Source organism: Paroedura picta, chromosome 15 (assembly GCF_049243985.1).
Source record: "Paroedura picta isolate Pp20150507F chromosome 15, Ppicta_v3.0, whole genome shotgun sequence".
In the NCBI taxonomy this organism is placed as follows: Eukaryota; Metazoa; Chordata; class Lepidosauria; order Squamata; family Gekkonidae; genus Paroedura; species Paroedura picta.
The window spans coordinates 10,784,925-10,802,553 of record NC_135383.1 but is presented as its reverse complement, the minus strand read 5'-3'; the positions used below and the strand labels follow the sequence as shown (position 1 = coordinate 10,802,553).

At 50.3% G+C, this 17,629-nt stretch overlaps 1 long non-coding RNA gene across 1 annotated transcript; it reads right to left on the bottom strand.

Annotated features, from left to right (window-relative positions):
- Nucleotides 1–14,952: 14,952 nt before the first annotated feature.
- Nucleotides 14,953–17,415, bottom strand: LOC143824653 (uncharacterized). Its single transcript, XR_013226818.1, has 3 exons — nucleotides 17,353–17,415; nucleotides 16,900–17,224; nucleotides 14,953–16,236 (listed from the first exon to the last, which is right to left on the bottom strand). It is a non-coding gene; the product is annotated as an uncharacterized LOC143824653 (long non-coding RNA).
- Between the last annotated feature and the right edge of the window lie 214 nt (nucleotides 17,416–17,629).

The following is a 17,629-nucleotide window of genomic DNA, read 5'->3' as shown; positions in this document are numbered from 1 at the left end:
GCCCTGATAGTGCTGTTCTCACAGAGCAATTTCTTTCAGAGCTCTCTCAGCCCCACCTACCTCTCAGGGTGCCTGTTGCGGGGAGAGGATGGGAAGGAGATTGTAAACCACTTTCAGACTCCTTCTAGTAGAGAAAAGCGGGGTATAAAAACAGCTCTTCTTCTTTAGAGGCAACATGAACTGTCTTTCTGGAGTAAACTACGCTTGACCTCCTGGGCATAGAGAATTGGCTAGAGCAGCCTTTCCCCAGGATCCCTCCTGCTTCTTTCAGTGCATGGCAATTTAAGATAGTGTCTCTTTTTCTTCTCGGCATAGGACCAAATAACACAAGAAACAATGGGTACCTAATCCCAGGATAAACCACAAAGAGGTGAGGGGCTTTGGTGTAAGCCAGGGTATCAATTTGTCTGAAACACAGCAGTTGTGTGTAGTATCTTGACCTGATGATTGGAAGACCAGGGTTCAGATTCCCTGCTCTGCCCTGAATCTTATTGGGTGTTTTTAGGGTCAAAGCCTAAACTACTGGCCAGGTATCCTGTGAAAGTAAGAAAAGAGATACCTTGACAGGTAGGAATTAGGGGTTAGAATGCGTGGATGAGATGGTGGTGCTGGAAGGATGGATATAAGTTAAGGCCACCTTCTCCCATGTGAACCTACCCATCCATTTTGGGCAACTTCAGAAGCCCTGCTTCAGGTGCCCCTGTCATTTGAGGCTAGATGGGTGGCAAGCCGAAAAGGAACCACCTTATTAATGGTGCTCAAGAAGATTCATAGAATCCTAGAGGTGGAAGTGGCCATCCAGGCCATCTAGTCCAACCCCTGCTCAATGTAGAATCAGCCCAAAGTATCCTTCATAAGCATCTGTCCGGCTGCAGCAGGGACCATCCAGATCATGTAGTCCCACCCTCTGCTCAGTGCAGTTTCAGCCTAAAGCATCCATGCTAAATATCTGTCCAGACTGCCAGTGAGGGGGAACTCACCACCTCCTTGGGCAGCCAATTCCACTGCTGAACTACACTGACTGAGAAAAATATTTTCTTGATGTCTAGCCGGTACCGTTAGATATGAGGCTCTCTGCTTCTAGTACTGTCCTCTGACAACAGGTGAAGATTTCCCCTCTGCCCTCATTTGGCAAACCCCAATAACTATTATTAAGAGCCTCTTGTGGCGCAGAGTGGTAAGGCAGCCATCTGAAAGCTTTGCCCATGAGGTTGGGAGTTCGATCCCAGCAGCCGGCTCAAGGTTGACTCAGCCTTCCATCCTTCCGAGGTCGGTAAAATGAGTACCCAGCTTGCTGGGGGGTAAACGGTAATGACTGGGGAAGGCACTGGCAAACCACCCCGTATTGAGTCTGCCATGAAAACGCTGGAGGGCGTCACCCCAAGGGTCAGACATGACTCGGTGCTTGCACAGGGGATACCTTTAATAACTATTATTAGTCCTCTTTCCCAGGTTTTGGCATTGGGAGCTAACGTGTTTTATGTGTTTTTATGCAATTTTTTTGTATATTGTTTTAAAATGCCATTTTAATGTCCAACTGTTTCCACATTTGCTGCCGTGGGGACCCTTGTTTGTGTGGAGAGGCCGCATAAAAATCTTTTAAATAATCACAATGCTTTACAAGGCCCTGGGGAACTCTTGCAGACAAACGTACCCTGTATAAAGGAAACCGTTTTCTGTGTCATTTCCTCCATCAGCCACTGTTTCCCCTGCTTGTTTCTCCACGGGGCCACCAGAGAACTTCTGAAGACTTTTCGGAACAAACATCAGGAATTGGGTTACAGACCCTGTAAAAAAAGGTAAAGGTATCCCCTGTGCAATCACCTGTGCATGTCTGACCCTTGGGGTGATGCCCTCCAGCATTTTCATGGCAGACTCAATACGGGGTGGTTTGCCAGTGCCTTCCCCAGTCATTACCGTTTACCCTCCAGCAAGCTGGGTACTCATTTTACCGACCTTGGAAGGATGGAAGGCTGAGTCAACCTTGAGCTGGCTGCTGGGATCGAACTCCCAGCCTCATGGGCAGAGCTTTCAGACTGCATGTCTGCTGCCTTACCACTCTGCGCCACTAGAGGTTCTTCTCATGAGGCCCTAGCAGAATACAATTCTGCAGGAGCAGTCAGACTGGGGATCCCCACAAAGGCAAGGGTTGTTGCTCCCAGTGACATTCAGGGAGGAAAAGCAGGGAGCAGACAAGCTGCGTCCATGATCCAGGGGCGTAAGGAACTGTGCGGGGACCCTGGAAGCACGGAGCCCGTAGCATGTACTGCACGTGCTACATGGATAAACTGGCCCTGCCCAGGGGGTGTGCTTATATTCTTTCAGAAAAGATCATGGTACCCATTCCACGCAAGTTAGATAATGCACTTTCAATGCACTTAAGAAGCTGATTTTCCTGTTCCGCACAGGGAGAATCCAGCTGCAAAAGCACACTGAAAGTGCATTATCCAATGTGTGCAGAATGGACCCTGGTTTGAGAAAGAGCTTGGAGAGGTTGAAGGAAAGTAGGGAACTGGACAGTTAGAAGGTGACATTGGGGATACACCCCGAAAGCAGCAGTCCAACTTGGAAACAACCATCTGGATAGTTGGATGGATGGAAATGTTTTTGAAGTAATAGGAATCAGCCCTCAACCATGATCCCAATGCCATTTTTCTGGGAGTAAGTCCGCTGAACAACATTAGACTTTCCCCCAAGACGACCGGGTTTGGGTTTCCCCCCATAAATATGGAAGAGTCAGCACAGCTTCTGTAAATAAAGTCCTGCCTCCCTAATCTTTTTGGAGTTCTCTGAGAGGATTTAAAACTGCGTGGATAAGGGCGAGCCAACAGACATTATATGCTTGGACTTCCAAGAAGCTTTTGACAAGGTTCCTCACCAATGGCTCCCGAGGAAACGTAGCAAGTCGTGGGAGAAGAGGATGGAGCGTTCCCGTGGATCAGAAATTGTTTCAACGACAGGAAGCTGTGAGGAGGAGTCAACGGACAGCTCTCACAGCAGAGAGTCCTGGGGCTCCGCAGGGATCAGGCCTGGTGCTGTTTGACGCGTCCATAAATAATCTGGAATTGGGTAGAGCCGCAAAACGTCAAGCTCGCAGATGACAGCAAATTACTCAGGATGGGATCGCTGTGGATGGTGGAGTGTTCCAAAAGCATTTTTCCAAACTCTGTGAGTGGGAGAAAACATGGCAAGCGAGGCTCGATGTAAATGTAAAATGATATGCACTGGAGTGAGAAATCCTAATTTTAAACATATGCGGATGGGGTCTGAACTGGCCATGACTGGTCAGGAGAAAAAGAGCCTGGGGTCGAGGTGGATGATTCAAGGCGAACATCAAGGAAACATGTGGCAGTGGTGAAAAGGGGGCCAATGATCGGAAAATCACGTGGCCAGTATTGGAATGCCTTTGCAGGGTGCAGGTGTATTTCAAATGGTGCATGTCGTTCTGGGGGGGGGGGGAGGGAGGGATGGAGGGAGGGAGGGAGAGAGAGAGAGACTGAAAGAGGTGCATTAATGGACACCCAAGGCAATCCAGGGGTTGAAGCACCTTCCCTACAAGGAAAGTCTAAGGAGCTTAGGCCTTTGTATTTCACAGGAAAAATGACAAAAGGTAAGGAAGATAAACACAATGCTGGACTAGAATTAAGGTGACCAGATTTTAACATTGGTAAAGCGGGACACCATTGACCGGGGAGGGGGGAGGGATGTCCTTGATTAAAAATTTGGTCTATATGGAGCAACAAAAAGTTTTGTAGAACGTATAGAACGCAAAAAGAGTATTGTAATATGTATTTTTAATTTCAACATAAGTACAATTAGCCAGGTACCCCCAGATGTCCCTCCAAAAGTAGGACAATCTGGTCACCTTAGACTAGATCAGATGTAGTCAAACTGCGGCTCTCCAGATGTCCATGGACTACAATTCCCAGGAGCCCCTGCCAGCATTCGCTGGCAGGGGCTTCTGGGAATTGTGGTCCATGGACATCTGGAGGGCCGCAGTTTGACTACCCCTGGACTAGATGGACCACTGGTCTAAACCTGCAGGCCTCTTCTGCGCTTTCATTCATAGGACGGTGGTGTCATTGGCTTGCTCAGTCTGGCATCACCTTCCAGCAGCTGAGAAGCTGAGAGTGTGTCTTGGACTTTAGTTAGATCCCTTATTTTATGGCCTCTCTCAAGGTGCTGGGCTGTTGCAGCCGGATATTCTTTCAGGAGCCCAACTTGAAGCTCACCTTCCAAGTGCAGTTTGCCTCTTTGAGATGTACTTATTTAAGCTTTTTGTCTCTGTGCTCTCCGAAATGGGGGGAGGGGGGTGACGACCTGATTTTAAAAACTCAAGGTATTCCATTAAAAATGGGTTGAAAGCCAACAGTATCACATTATTCATCTCATCCCGCAGACATAAACCAGCGTATTTTAACCCGAAGTAGCATACATTTCTGCTGATTGGTTCTCTCTCTTGGTCCTTGGTGACAATCCCATGGGAGTGGATTTCCCTTGTTTTCCCAGCATGCCTTGCTGTCCAGCACAAATAAGAACATCAGAAGAGTGGGCCCTCTAGTCCAGCATCCTCACAATAGTCAGCCAGTTCCTCTGGATGGTCAACAACAGGGTGCAGAGTTTGAGACCTTCCTCTGATGTTGCCTCCCCACTCTGGGATTCAGAGCACAATTGCCTCTGAATGTGGAGGTTCCCTTTAGTCACAATGGCTAGTAGCCACTGATAGACCTATCTTCCATGAGTCTGTCTAATCCCTTTTTAAAGTGATGTGCCTGTGTCCATCACTACATCCTCTGGGAGCAAATTACACATTTTAATCACTGAATTAAGTAAAGGTGATTCTCAGCTCTGGATTCTGCCTCCAATGCTCTGGATCAAACTAAGGAATCACTGGTCTGAATATTCATATTTTCCAGAGCCAAACGAAGGCTTTCAAGGGAGTCCTCTGAGTGTTTTATGAAAACTTCCAAGTACTTTCCTAATTTTTACAGCATTGGTTGGTGGCTAGTTGTCCTCTTCCTGTGGCTAGCCATTCTAACCAATCTGGGATCACATACCTAGACTGGTGGCATCACCACACCGCACAGCCAGTCTGATTGGAAAGTGGCTACATCATGACAGTGGCACAAAGCCAATTCGGCATGAGGGTAATGTTTTGTGTCTCTCTCTGAACAGACAAACACTTCTCACCATGTTCACAGCCCTCCCCCCTGAAATAGCATCGAAAGGGTGGCAAAAGCTTTTTGCTCCCCTGTCTGTTCAGCCAAATTAAATAATTCCTCTGGGCATGTGCAGAGTGCCTTGTCCTTAGTGCTAAAGGAATTCTCAGCCTTCTCCTTTGCAATTATAGGGAAGGGTTCTCATTGTGTCTTCTCAGCAGCTGGAGCTCCCAGCCCCTCTGGGTTTCAAAAACTGAACCTCACAATGGAGGATTTGAGAAGAAACGCATTGTGTATCAACTCTTCCACTGACAGCTGCTTCCAAGCAGGGAATGCTGAGCTGGGCTTGCCTGCCCCTCCTCCGGAAGACAGCACCGCTGGCAGCAAAGTTGCTCTTTCCTCCAAGACACTCAAGGGCTCCCCATGGCTTTTTGGAATGCCATTTCTCAAGCTCTCCTTTCAAGCGTTCTGCCTGTGCCTCTCCTCTCCTTTCCACTCTCCCCAACTCCAAGTCTTAATCAGCGACTGCTTAGCTCTGGAACCTGTTTCAGCAATCCCAAGGCCAAGGGGTGAAGAGGTAACAAAGAAGTGAGGGCCACTGAGCATGTGCAGAATCAGTCCCCTCTCAGACCATAGCTTTGGAAATTTCTGGAGAATGGGGCATGGTGCCTGGAAAGAGCAGCTCCGAAAGTCCTACAGGAGGGATGGCCAAACTGTGGCTCTCCAGATGTCTAGGGACTACAATCACCATGAGCCCCTGCTAGATCTGTGATTTAACAGCACTGTCCACCAGGAAGGGAGTTGCCCAAAATGGCCTGTGTCGTTGTTTGTTGCTGCATATATTAAGGAGTTTGATGGGGTAAGGTGTTCTGAGGGCTTTGGGAGTGTTAAATTGTAAAGGAAGAGTACTTATGTAGGACAGATCTCTGTACAGATATCTTTCAAAGATCTTTTTCACCTACAAAAAGCCTGGCAGGTTTGCCATTTGCCTGCACATGGCAAGTAGATGTCTCCTTTCCAAATAAATCTCCATCCAGAAGAGTGTAAGAAGATGGCCAGGGAAAAAATGGCCTCTGAAGTTATGTTCTAGGAAATGCCCCCCACCATGTCTCTATGGTCTTTACAATAGAGATGAAGCGAAATCCTTTCAACAGCACTCAGAAGTGACATCAGATTGTCCACAAATGAGACTCTCCCCTGGCAGTACCTGCAAAATCTCTCAGCAAGAAGACAGCCAGGGAAAAAATGGCCCCTGAAGTTATATTCTAGGAAATGCCCCGCACCATGTCTCTATGGTCTTTACAAGAGAGATGAAGAGAAATCCTTTCAACAGCACTCAGAAATGACATCAGATCCTCCAAAAATGGGACTCTCCCCTGGCAGTACCTGCAAAATCTCTCAGCATTTGCCAAGGCAGGGCCGGACTCTTCCTATTTTACAAATAGGAAATGGGGAAAGATGATGAATTTGGCCGAGGCCACCAAAAACCCAAACTGGTTTACTGTTTCAGAGTTCGTTCTAGCCAATCCTGTGTATATATTGAGGCTCCACGTGTCCTGAGATGCTCAGGAGGCAGGCAGCCATACAAACACTTGAAAGCAAGACAACAAAATAAGCTTTAGTAGCGGCAAGGGGTTAAAACTTGTCCCGCTTCTAATTTGTTTATCCACAAAGGGCGCCTTTTAAAATCCTCCCGATAACGTTATCATCACTTTGGCCCGGACGTGGAACTCTGCAGCTTCACGATCTAGACAAAACTTGTGGAAAATATAGGACAGTCGGACCCCACGGCTGCCCACCCACCGCCCCTTCCATGGGCCTCCCTCCCCAAACCGCCTCTGGGACCCTTGCCCAGGAGGGAGGAAGGGAAAGATGTGAATGGACTGTGAGGTCATCCTTCTCTCCTCTCCCCGGCTCTCGACATCTCTGTTCCTTCCATCGCGATCCCCCCGGGTTCAGATTGGGCCAGGTCTTGGTGACTCAAGCAAAAGGATTCCCACCACATCCCCGGGGGGGATCTGTCTTCAGGATTTAATGAGGAGTGGAGCATAGAAGCCAACAGAAAACTTCCTTCTGCTCAAGCCCTCGTCTGCGCCGTCCAAGTACGGTCCGCTGTCTGAGGCTCAGGAGAACATGTTGGTGCCATGCCTCTAGCAGATGCTGAACTACCGCACATCAGGCCTACACCTGGCAAGGCCGTGATCTCTCTTTCCGAGGCCCTCTGAGAGCACCTTTCATGCTCCTGGTCATGTCGACGAGACACCGTGCCCTACAAAACCCAGCAATGCTGTGCAAGGCTGAGAGCTCAACTACATGCGATATTTACTGAGGTATAGCCATGGGTTGCCCTCTGAGCCCATCCCACACACATTGTATAATGCAGAGGTAGTCAACCTGTGGTCCTCCAGATGTCCATGGACTACAATTCCCATGAGCTCCTGCCAGCAAACGCTGACAGGGGCTCATGGGAATTGGAGCCCATGGACATCTGGAGGACCACAGGTTGACTACCCCTGGATGCACTTTCAATGTGCTTTTGCAGCTGGATTTTCCTGCGAGTAACAGGAGAATCTTTTTCCAGGGTGCGTTGAAAGTGCATTATCCGACAAGTGCAGTGAAGATCTTTCTCACATGGCTTCTGAAGAGAGGTCAGTGGAGACCAGAGATGGGGGTCTCTTCTATGGTGGCACCTCGCTTGTGGGAGAGCCATCCCCACTGAGGTTCTGTCTAGTCCTCATGTGTGATCTGGGGATCTCCAGGAATTATAGCTCCTCTTCTGCATATGGAGATCAGTTCCGTTGGAGAAAATGGCTTATTTGAAGGTTGGAATCCGTAGCATTGGACCCCACTGAGGTCTCTCCCTGCCCAACGTCCCACCAACTCCTGGCTCCACCCTCCAAGTCTCCAGGTCTTTCCCAACCCAGAGCTGCAAGCCTAGGAAGTAGAGATGCCAGTTTCCAGCTGAGACCTGGAGATCCCCTGGAATTGCGGCTCATCTCCCAGCGACAGAGATCAGATCCTCTGGAGAAAATGCTGCTTGGGCAAATGGTCTCCAATAGGACTATACTTCGTTGAAGTCCCTCCCCAACCCAAATCTCACCCACCCCCAGCTCCACCCACGAAATCTCCTGGTATTTCCCTGGCAACCCTCCTTGGCACCTACTTTACCCTCCTCTTTGAGGCACCAAACCAACCAGGATTTTAATTAAGGCATTTTAAAAAAATTGTTCTACGATCTTCTTCTAGGTTGCGACTTTCTTTAAAAGTCTCCTTTTTAAGCTGCAAAACGTAGTTTATGCTGGGTTTTTTTTAAAATGGCTTTCCATTACACTGACATCTCTGCAGCGTGAGATGTTGTTGTTATGATTTGCTTGGTAAGCTAGCTCCCCTGGAGAAGCAGGCAAGAGACGTTTTCTAAAAAAAACACAACCGCCAGTTATCTTAAGAAATCAAACATATCATCTTTTCGGTAGGAAACGCAATTCCCTCTCTGCGGTCGGGAGGAAATGTTCAAGGATTCCACACCTCTCTCAAGGGAGCTCCTCTGCCAAATTTTAGCCCAAATTAAGGTGACCAGATTTTAACATTGGTAAAGCGGGACACCATTGACCGGGGAGATTCTTGAGTAAAAATTTGGTCTATATGGAGCAACAAAAAGTTTCATAGAACGCAAAAACAGTATTGTTATATATATATTTTAAATTTCAACATAAGTACAATTTGCCAGGTACTCCCAGATGTCCCTCCAAAAGTGGGACAATCTGATCACCTTAGCCCAAATGCACTTTTTATTGCCACTGGTAGAGTTGCCAACCTCCAGGTAGGGCCTGGAGATCTCCTGTGTTTCCCATTGATGTCCAGGGAATATAGGTCAGAAAAATTGGGAGAAAACTGGTCCTCTGGAGGTGGACTGTACAACACTGTACCCTGCAGAGGTCCCTCCCTGCCCCCAAACCCTGCCCTCCCCAGGCTCCACCCCAAAAATCTCTGGGTATTTCCCAACCTTGAGCTGGCAGCCCTTAGGTGGGGCATGGGGATCTCCCAAAATCTCAGCTGATCTCTACTTTACCTGGGTAAAATGGCTGCTTCGGAAGTTGGACTCTATGAAACCATATCCTGGTTGAATTACCTCCCCTCCCCAAAACCTACCTCCCAGGTATTTCCCAACCCAGACTGGGCTGCCCTAACCAAAAATGCCTGTTAGATTCATCTGCAATCCCACCCTCCGCAACAAAGATTCCGCTTCAATGGAAGAACAGAAGAAAAGTCACTTTCCCATTAGGTGCACCTGGGCAATGATGTTTAAGGAGCATGCAGTCACCAGAAGGATGCTCAGACACTCCCTCTCAGGCTGGAGTCCTCAGCCAGGTTTTCACGGCAATGTTTCTTTCTGCGTCCAGCAAGCAAACCCGAGAGAGGAACCTGGCTGCAATCGTTCTGGAGGCCTTTAGCCTGATCCTGACCTCAGGCTTTTGTGGTCCCACCCTCAGGTCTGCTTAGGGCACGTCTGGGTCAAGAGCCAAGGGAAAAGGTGCCCGGGCTGCTCACCCGAGAATGGCCTAAGGGCACGGCCCGCCAGACGGCGATAAGAAGGGCATTTCACACCCTTCTAGGCCAAGGAAGGGCGTGGATGGAGAGCCCAGGGAGGAAATGGGGCCTGCCAACCAGAGGAAACGCCAGTTCCCCTGGATAAGATCACAAGGCCCGACTGGCACCAGGCACGGAAGGTCCCTCTGGGTCCTGGAGCCGGGAGCCCGTGGTGGGTGACAGCTGCCAACCTCCGGGTGGTGCCTGGATATCTGGAATTACAGCTCATCTTGAGACTATAGAGATCAGTTTCCCTCAATAAAACGGACGCTTGGGAAAAGGGTTGTTTTTTTTATACCCCACTTTTCACTACCTGAAGGAGACTCAAAGTGAATTACAATCACCTTCCCCTTCCTCTCCCCACAACAAGCGCCCGTGAAGCTATAGCATGGCTTGGTATAAAAAAGGGGAGGGGGAGGAAAGGAGGATTCTGGACCTTTTTTTTGCAGGGGGGGGTCCTCATGAAATCACTGTTGTGCAGCCACAATGGAGTAAAGACTACGGTCCGGGCACCAGCGGCACAAAATGGTAGAAGGAGGCAGGCATCAATCCAGTCCTCTTCCAGTGTGGTGTAGTGGTTAGGAGTGCGGACTTCTAATCTGGCGAGCCGGGTTCGATTCCCCGCTCCCCCACATGCAGCCAGCTGGGTGACCTTGGGCTTGCCACAGCACTGATAAAGCTGTTCTGACCGAGCAGGAATCTCAGGGCTCTTTCAGCCTCACCCACCTCACAGGGCGTCTGTTGTGGGGAGAGGAAAGGGAAGGCGACTGTAAGCCGCTTTGAGGCTCCTTTGTCTAGAGAAAAGTGGCATATAAGAAACAACTCTTCTTCTTCTTCTTCTTCTTCTTCCATGCCACTCACCGCCCCTGCAGATGCTGTCGCGGAGGTGCATCCAGAAGCTGCCTTTCGGCTGCAGCCCCAGGCTGGTTGCAGACTGCACGCACGACCCGCGAGCGATAAGGATGTTCTCCTCCCCCCGCCCCTCAAGCAATCCAAGTTGTTCTGAATTACACTGCAAATGTTTTGCACATGTGTGTTCTCACACCACTTTCCTATGGCCACAACGGTCACAGATGTTTCCAAAGCCCGGTCTCACTGTCGCTGGTCTCTGTGCCAGACCTGTAACAAGGCTGTGAAAGCAGAGTCCAGATTTTTTTAAGGTGGTTATTACTGATAGATTCCACCCATTTGGCCCTCTTGTCTCCGGACTTTGCTTTGGGATGGCACACCTTTGCGGAAGGAAACAATCGGCTGTAGTATCAAGCAGAATAGCCCATGAGCTGGGTTCCTCCGTGTGATGTACAATAGCCTGCTGGGATGTTGTTCTGAACTACACTGGAAATGTTTTGCACATGTGTGTTCTCACACTACTTCCCTATAGCCACAACGATTACAGATGTTTCCAGTGAAGGGTGAATAAGCAGTAATAACCTGGTGTGATGTATGATAGCCAGGGCTGTGATGTACAATAGCTTGCTGTGATCTGCAATAGCCTGGTGTGATGTACAATAGCCTGGTGTGAAGTGCAATAGCCTGGTGTGAAGTGAAATAGCCTGGTGTGATGTGCAATAGCCCGGTGTGAAGTGCAATAGCCTGGTGTGAAGTGAAATGTGAAATAGCCTGGTGTGAAGTGCAGTAGCCTGGTGTGATGTGCCTGGTGTGAGGTACAATAGCCTGGTGTGAAGTGAAATAGCCTGGTGTGAAGTGCAATAGCCTGGTGTGAAGTGAAATAGCCTGGTGTGAAGTGAAATAGCCTGGTGTGAAGTGAAATAGCCTGGTGTGATGTGAAATAGCCTGGTGTGAAGTGCAGTAGCCTGGTGTGATGTGCAATAGCCTGGTGTGAGGTACAATAGCCTGGTGTGAGGTACAATAGCCTGATGTGAAGTGAAATAGCCTGGTGTGAAGTGAAATAGCCTGGTGTGAAGTGAAATAGCCTGGTGTGAGGTACAATAGTCTGGTGTGATGTGCAATAGCAGGGCCTAATGCTACAGCATCCCTCCCCCCCCCCTTTGAAGCAACCATTTTCTCCAGGGGATCTGATTTTAGCGAGATCTTTCCAGGTGCCACCTGGAGGCTGGCAAACCGACCCAAATCCCTGTTTCACCCAGTGTTTTGGGAGGTGGACAAATGGGGGACTGCAAAAAAAAAACCCTGAATGGCTAAATCTGCAGTCTTAGGAGAAAGGCCCGCCCTGGACTGTCCTCCAAGTAAACAAGTGTAGCGCAATAAAGGCAGATCCAAGATAAGTCACTGCCGGCATGCAACAAATATGTGCTGGTAGATTCTTCTGGTTGCATTTTGTCTGAGGACAAGTGGAGGGGGGCAGGCTGGCTGGCTGGCTGGCTGGCCGGCCACTCCTGATAGCAGGGACGATGGAAGGGACCAGGGCAGACCGCGATTTAATTTAGCAGGATTGTTCTTGGTGGGCCTTGGCCCTGGAAGCCCAGAACAACCTGAGTTGAGGAAAGTGCGCCCTGCAGAGCCCCTGGGGCCATCCCCCCCCCCCCACCCGGGGCTGTTTAACATTTTGGTCCATTCTTGGGAGACACACGAGGCAGCTAGGGGAGCGCAAGCCAGACAACCCCAGGGCCAACATGGCCGAAGAGAGGAGAGGGTGTGTGTTTAATAAAAATTGGTCTGAAACCACCGGCCAACTCCTTCAGCCGCCAGCCTCTTGTCTTCATCCATCCAGGACTCGCTGGCCATGTTCTGTGTGTGTCGAACATTTGTTTGCGGGGTGCTTTTCCCTTTGTGGGAGAGCATCTCTCCCGCCCTGCTGCTCCCTCCTCTTGCAGAAGAGGGCACATTTGCAAAGGTAGGGAGAGATTCCCCAGTGACTCAGCCTCGGCCGGCCCGCGGGGATGGGGGGGGGGGAGGGCAGAGTGTCCTTTCGAGAGGCGAGAACCAGCCAAGGCTTGAAGTGTTCCCCCCCCAGCTGGGCAAGCGGAGCGTTCCTCCACTGAACAGATAGGGGAATTGTGTGTTCCCCCGCCCCACGCCCCGTGCTTGTGTGTGTGTGTGTGTGTTGCAGAAGAAAGGCCAAACCCTTTTAGTGCTCCAAGTTTCCTAAAAAGTCATCCCGGGCTCAAGACCAAGGAGAAGAAACATTCAGACACACAGCCCAAACGGAATAGGTTTGAATTATGAGTAGGGAACGCAGGCTTAGAAAGGAAACACTGGTTCACTCTTAATTAGGCCTGTCACTTCTGGTGACGCTAATTGCCCCTGAGCGACCAGTGGGAAGGACTCCGGTCTCTCTCTCTCTCTCTCTCTCTCTCTCTCTCTCTCTCTCTCTCTCTCTCTCTCTCTCTCTCTCTCTCTCTCTCTCTCCCCCCCCCCCCACGCAGTCCTGGAGAGGAGGCCTGTCTCTAAAGCCACTCCGTCCAAAGGTCCCAGTGCTGTTCCTGACACCAGAGGTGTTTTGGTGGCTCTCCTGCCTCCCTGATAGGGTTGCCAACCTCCGAGAGGGAGGGGGGCTGCCTTGGAGGGTGGAGCTTGTGGCATTATGCCCGGCCAAGGTCCCTCCCTTCCTGAGCCACACCCTCTCCAGGCTCCACCCCCAGAATCTCTCACTATTTGCCAACCCAGAGCTGGCAACCTGCTCTCCTGACTTTCTACATTTCAGGCAGAGGCAATTGCATCCGTCTTCCCTTCCTTGCCTTGTACGTCTCTCTCTCTGTCTCTCTGTCTCTCTGTCTCTCTCTCTCTCACACACACACACACACACACACACACACACACAGTGTGGTTCTTTTCCTTGCTTCCTCCTTCTGCATCACTGGAGGGTGGCGAAGGATGGGAAATGCTCCTCTGAAGATTCTCAGCGGTCTTCTGAAGATTCTCAGCCAGGGCCCACCTGGTGCCTTCCATGCCCCCTCCCACTCACCGGGCTGCTGGGAGGCTTCGTTGGAGCGAGCGGAACCCAGACCCAGCAAGGGCGGGCTGCAATTTGGGCACGGCGGCAGTGCCTTTCAGGAGCTGCGGTGGATCGAGAGCCCCCAAGCAGCTCGGTGGGTGGGAGAACGCACTTTCAATGCGCTGTATTAGTTGATTTTCCTGTCCCATGCAGGAAAATCCAGCTGCAAAAGCACCCTGAAAGTGCGTTACCCAACATGTGCGGAATAACAGCTTCTCACTGGCCCCAGAAAAAGTAGCCATGGTTAAGTGCCACTCGCCCTGCTTATCGCTGTAAGTTGGAGCCTACGGTCTGCTCCAGCCTTTCTCAACTGTTGTACCATTGAGAAATCCCTGAAACATTATTTATGCTTTGAGAACTCCCAGAAGTGGGTGCGATCGTGCAGAACGTGGTTGGGAAGCGGAGCTGTGGACACGCCCACCCGGGGCCCCTCCCCTCCCCACCCCCTCCAGGCCCATCATTGGCCATTTTGGGTAGTGAGGTGAGTTGACATGACCCTATATGGCCATATCACCCGATAAATGTTTAACACATTTATTATGCATTAAAACTAATGAACTCCTCCCCAATTTGGGAAACCCTTCCTAGGCTGTCAAGAAACCCCAGGGTTCCACTGCTTGACCCTTTGAATTGTTTAATACCAAGAGCGAATGCTTATGATTTGCTCCAGTTCTGTTGTCGGATTCCTGGGGGGTCGCTCTCCAGATGTCCATGGACTACAGCTCCCAGGGGCTCGTGGGAATTGTAGTCCTGGAGAGCCACAGTTTGGCCACCCCTAAATAGTGAGAGATGGTCAAAGGTGATGTGTGCCGTTGCCTCTGCCTAGAGGCCCTGGGCTTTATTGGTGGTCCCCCATCCAAATACTAACCAGGATCAGCCCTGCTTAGCTTCTGAGACCTGAAAATGTCAAGCTACTCTGGGCTAGTCTGGATGATAAATAATGCAAAGGAAGGCAAATTTATGTTCCTGCGTAGTCCTGCACCGTTTGTTCTGTGCACAGAAGCAGAGAGAGAGCAGATCTCGTTCCTCTCTTCCACTCACAGAATCTCTGTGTCTGAGTTGATGTGTGTGTGTGTGTTTTCAAGCAGAATGTTCTGCTGGCCACGATTACCAGGCAGGCTGGCTCATTTCCACAGCCATGATGGATTTCTCTGACATCTCCCCAATGCCACACGGCTGTGTTCTTATATTAATGGATATGATGTGTCTCGTTGTGAAAGAGCCACTTTGGAGACCATGTGCTACGAATTACGGGCTTTATTTATTTCTTTTTGTACAAAAAGCAAGGCGAGAGCCACGGGGCTCGCTGTGCAAAACAGGACGGCTTTTGCCGAGGAAGGAGAGCCTTGCGGGAGGACGACAAGAAATCTCAGCACCCTGCTCCTGACAGTGGCCAGAGATGTCTCCGGAAAACTCACCAGCAGTGCCTGGAGGCAACCAGCACCTCTCCTGTCCTGCCCAGCAGGGAAGCCTCTTATGGTTCTCGGAAATCAAATGCAGCTGTATCCATTTAGCTGTCAGAGCTCAAGCCATGTAGCGTCATCTGAGTTTGGTGATGAGGGCTCAAGCCCTCATAGGGCGTTTGCAGGGGAACAGGATGACCTGAGCTTCTTCCTACCCTCTCTACTGGAGAGCGCAATCCCCGTGAAGCCTGACATAGCCCTGCTTCCCTCCTAGCAGGGATTGGGACTTGAGTGAGCAAGGTCAAGGTGGCATGGCAGAGGGACGTTTGCTTCAAGGGCAGAGCAGTGATGCCAAGGTGCTGCTGCCGGCTGAGTCTGTCGAAACCTGAGCCAGCCACCCAGGTGAGACACTCCAGCCTTGCCCTCACTATCTGTTCCCTACATGTCCCCTTCTGCACCAGCTGGCACATCCTTGCCCCAACCGCCCCCAGGGGCCCATGGGAATTGTAGTCCATGAGCATCTGGAGGACCACAGGTTGACTACCTCTGTTCTAGATCCTAGTCTAGCCATGAACTGTAATGTTTAAGAATCCATGCGTTACTCAGACAATCCATGAGCGACAGTGGAGCTATGCATAAAACTGCATCGAAACTGCCCTGCTATTTTCAGTGTCAAGCGAGGCCACAAAGGCCAGTCTGGAAGGTGATGTTTTATGCCATTTGCAATGGGACAAGAGGGAAGGGAGCTGCCTGAACTTCTTCAGGGAGCCCATTGTTGAGGCAACTAAGGACAAGGAATGAGCTCTCCTTGCCAAAAGCTTTGCTCATGGCACTAAAAGGGCTTGATGAATGCAGGGGGAAGTGCAGCCTTTCCAGTTTGTGACTTCCAGACGAGGAAGAGCTCAAGAGGTTGGAAGCAAAGCTATTAATTGGACCCGGAAGCAAATCTGCAAACCATCTGTCTGTCACACACTGGAACGAGTCGGAACCAGTGGCCAGATTGTCCTTGCGGACAATCATGTGCAGAGTACATTTCAGCAAGCTGGCTAGTTCCTAGCAGGGATGTCGTCCGGAACACGCACAACTGAGATGAACGGATGCGTGTTGATCCTGAGGTCTATTCGCTTCATCCAATGGCTGCCAAACAGTTTGCCTTCCGGTTTGCGTGAAGCTGTGTGAAAAGATAGCATTGAACATCATAAAGCTCAAGTTGATCAGATTATGTCAGCAAAAAAAAAAAAAAAAGAAGAGTTGGGTTTTTATACCCCGCTTTTCACCGCCCAAAGAAATCTCAAAGCGGCTTACTATCGCCTTCCCTTCCTCTCCCCACAACAGACATCCTATGAGGTAGCTAGGACTGAGAGAGCTCTGGAGAACTACTGGGTGAGAACAGCTCTAACAGGACTGTGACAAGCCCAAGGTCACCCAGATGGCTGCATGTGGAGGAGCAGGGAATCAAACTGGGCTCCTCCACATTAGAGGCTTCTGCTCTTAACCTCGACACCACACTGGCTCTCTAGCCACACAGCTAGGATTCCCCTGGCCACTGGTGGGACATGAGGACGAACTGTCAAAACTGCCAACGAACAGGCAAACTGTCTGAAAAAATACCGGTTCCAAGTGTGCGGCTGCAAAGAGGACATGAGCCAACCTGTGGAGTGTTGGGTCATCCCTGGTTTTTGCCAGTGACCTGCCTAATGCCTCCTGAGTGCCTAAAAGCAGAACCGTAAATTGAACAGTCTAGAAGTGCCAGTCCAAAATCCCCAGTTACTTGAGGTCCAAGGATAAATCTGATAGGCCAGAAATGTATTTTGATCACAAAACAAGCCTTTACCTTGTGGCTTTCCTTGGGGAAGAGAGTCCCGAAACTGGAAACATTTTCTGCTCTGTACATGCTCAGAAGCCCCTTCCCTTTTCCTGGCATGGCTGCATTTTCCAAGACGGCAGCCCCGGTAACACAAACAAGCTCCGGAGCTGAGCTCAGAGGTTTACAGGACGAGGCTCGTTCCATCTGGCTCGAAAACAAAGGCCTGGTCACTTGCTATTTCTTAAGAGCGCTTGTCAAGACGTTTGGTTGAAAGGTTTTTCCTGGAAGAAGACGCCAGGAAATCGCAAGCGGAGACCGATTCTGACAGACGGGCCTTGCGGGCCATCCGACTCTGCGGAATTAAGAGCGACAATGAAACCTGGCAGGGTTTCGGAAAAACCCTGGCGCTGTGGGCTGAATGGCATTCCCTCCCCTTGGTGCCACCTCCCTCCGATTTCCTCCTCTCCGACCGCAACTGACCTGCACACATGCTTCACTGGGGAGAGAACTCGTTTGGAACCAAGGAACCTCACAGGAGACCAATTCCCTCATTCGCTTTGCAAACATGCCCCGACATGAGAGCTGAAATCAGCCCCTTCCCATTTACATGCGGTTTCTGGAGAAAGGGCTGCTCCGCCCTGCCAGACACGTCCCAAGCCTCCTTTTTCCTGTGCTGGAGAGAGCTGCAGGCCCTGGAATTCCACACCTGACGACATACAGGGGGCATTCATGTCCAGCAGCCATGGAGACTCATGTC